This window comes from Chrysemys picta, chromosome 1 (assembly GCF_011386835.1).
Source record: "Chrysemys picta bellii isolate R12L10 chromosome 1, ASM1138683v2, whole genome shotgun sequence".
NCBI classification, from domain to species: Eukaryota; Metazoa; Chordata; order Testudines; family Emydidae; genus Chrysemys; species Chrysemys picta.
The window spans coordinates 94,313,244-94,316,555 of NC_088791.1; positions in this window are offsets into that span (position 1 = coordinate 94,313,244).

The window sequence follows — 3,312 nt, forward strand, 5'->3', positions numbered from 1 at the left end:
CTCCCTACCACCACCTATTAAAGAGAGAGAGAGCGCAATATCAGAGGGATAAACTGTCCAGACATGCTCGTGGTGAGCTAGAGATCACCAACTGCTCCCCCGCCCCTGCCCCAACAGGGACTTTGAGTCATAATGCAGGAATTCCTGAAGAGAAGGATTCCAGTCTGGGGACTACAAAGGAATCCAAGTGGCAGAGTCCTCAGGGGTGAATTGTGACCAGACTGAATGGATTGGTCAATCCAGAGACTACATCCTGGTCCAGCAAAACACCTAAGTATGCAAGAAATCCCATTGAAATCCTGTGCTTAAATGTTTTGCAGGATTGGGGCTTACGTGCAGGGCCGGCTACAGGCACCAGCTTGCCAAGCAGGTGTTTGAGGCGGCCATTCTGGAGAGGGGCGGCACGTCCGGCTATTCGGCAGCAATTCGGCGGACGGTCCTTCACTCCCACTTGGAGCAAAGGACCTTCCGCCGAATTGCCGCTGCAGATCGCGATTGCGGCTTTTTTTTTTTTTTTTTGCGCCGCTTGGGGCGGCAAAAACCCTGGAGCCGGCCCTGCCTACGTGACAGAAGAAAGACAAATCATAAAACAAAATGATTGTTAAGAATGATAAATGTTGTGGAGGGGGAGGGAAATCAATGGAAACATTAAAAAAAGGTGAAAAACTATAGACAAATCAGTTGGGAGAAAACAGATTCTGCAAGCCTGTAGAAAAGGGACTGAATTAGAAGAAAAAGAATAGACCAGGAAGAGAAAAAGGAAAGAAAGAAAAACACATAACAGGCCTAGTCTATTATTTTTACTGTAGAGAAAGTTTGCTTCATGCAACATTTTGAAGCTGTGGTTTAATGGTGAATTGGCTTCTTCTAGCAACAGCAAAAAATCCACCCATTTCCCTTGGCTATGAATGAGGGACGGTGATCTTCCTTTCCCAGGCTGCTTTGGATGCTGCAGAGCCACCTTAATTTTCTTCCTGAAAGTTGACAGCTGGGTCTAAGAGATTGCTATCATAGCTGACATCACTTCCGGTCACCTTATTTACATACTTCAGCCTATCTTGAGACTGAAAGGTGAGACCTAAGGTGAAAAAATGGGCTTGTGCCCTATTTTGTGATAAACACAGGAGGCCCAAAAGGTGTTTTCCACACACACCCCATCCCTGCTTGTTTATTTTTATCTTTAAACTATCCTGACTGTCAAGACTCTTTCTTCCTGTCCTGCTAAAGGACTCATCGGTCTCAGATATACCTTGTGATTCTTATCTTCCCTCTCAAAGCTTTATAGTGCTCGACAGATTTTTTTTGTCATGCTTGGAAATAATCAGGTTTTTTAATTAAAATGTCCTACTTTGTCAATGTTTTTCAAGTCCCCTGTCTGTCTTGCATGGACATGGAAGGTCCCGTAACACTTTTCTTAAGAGCATGTTGTTGCCCCCATGTCTTTGGCCAAAATTTCCGTGCACCACATGTGTACACCACACTGCACCATTCCCCACCTCAGGGGGGCTGCAATTCCAAGCAGGTTTTTTGTCTACATTGTGAAAAAAAAGTCTTAAGCAATCTGCAAAGAGAGCAGCAAAACTCGTCTGCCTGGTAGAGTTGGTTCATTAACAAGAAGTTGAACCAAACTGTATTGGAAAACTTGGGGATGTCATAAAGTAGTTGCTTAACCCAGGGTGTTGCCTTTTGGCAATGGACTGTTTAGTGCAGGTTTCACTGTATTTTGAAAAGAGCTGTGGTTCTTTTAGTGCTATAGGATGCAGTAGAATCTTGCTCTGGTAAAGTCTCTGTGTCCCCAAACCCTAATAAAACTGAGGGTTGGCAAAGTTGGACATGTATTGTAATAAGGGCGTAACACACAAGTGCTGGGACCTTAGGAGCTTGATCTTTATTTCCTGTCTCCATCACCTGACATAGGTCAGAATTATAATTACAAAAGGTTAATACCCCGTCACAGTTGTATCCACTGACTACAGCTACTGTTGCATGGACGCAGGGCTGAAGTTGTGCTTTATTTGGTGGGAATTTATGTGAGGGGTGGAAGCTTCTGCTCTGTAATATGTATACATTCAACCCTGCACGTTCAAAAATCATGAGTCAAGCCCCAAAAATCATTAGATAACTTACAAATCATGGGGTTTAAAAATAATAAATTGAGAGTCTTTTTATTTCATTATATGCATTGCTATAACACCTCCAGTCTTTGCCACAGACTTCCCATGTGACCATGGACATGTCACTTAGCCTCTATGTGCCTGTTTCCCATCTGTACAAGGTGGATAATAGTATTTCCCTATCTCGCAGGGTTATTGTGACGATACAGAAATTAAAAATGACTGTGAAACCTCAGAGACTATGGCAATGACGCCATTTAAGTACCTTAGACAGACTGACTGCAGCGCTTAGACTTAGACCTGGACCCCAATGCACTAAGCGCTGTACAAACAGAATGAAAACACTGTCCTTGCCCCCAAAGAACTTGCAATCTAAGTATTTGCTTGCTTGCTTTTGAGCATTCACATTTTCAAGCTTATAAGCTCTAACAAGGTCCAGAAATGTACTTAAAAAAAAAAAAAAAAGAAAAGAAAGCAGAGAGTCTCACATCATCACAGGACTCCAGGAGCTAGGGCTTTAAGAAAACACACATAATAGTGCAAGACTCACAATGAAATGACAAGAGCTGACAACACAGCTGGGTATTGTTACCTTGGGGGAGGAATGCGTTGCTGCTTTGGCTTTGTAATTATTTAGAATAGAGGGAGAGCTGGGGTTACATTCCCCTGCGTTCCAATCCAGACTGAACAGGAAAGCCAAGAAGCCACTATTAGGCTGAAGATGGGGGGCAAGATGGTCCATTGTTACTGCAAGGCGGATACTTTATAGTGGGGATGTGGATCAAAGCTAGAGCGCCATTGTCTACCCGGGTCTGTGGGGCTGATTAGCGATCACCTAGTTTGCCCGCTCCTTGGGGCAGAGGCTGTCCTGTTCGTACAGCGCCGGGCACCCTGCACCCTCGGGCTCTGGCCTGCGCGGGATCCGCCGGGGAGCTCACGGGTTAATGGCCGCCCCTGGGCCGAGCTGGCTTCCCGCCGCCCGGGCCAATGATGGAGCCAAGCGGCGGGAAGGCGGGGCCCAGCCGGGGCCTTTGTGTTCGAACCGCCCAATGGGGGCGGCCGGCGGCGGGTGAGTGGCAGCCCCGGCCCGGCAGCTCCGGCAGCGTGTGGCAGTGACAGGCGCCCGCCCCAGGCCGTGCTGCGCGCCGCGCCCGGAGCCAGCCGCTCTCCGCGGGGAGCCGCGTGCCCGGAGCTGCGC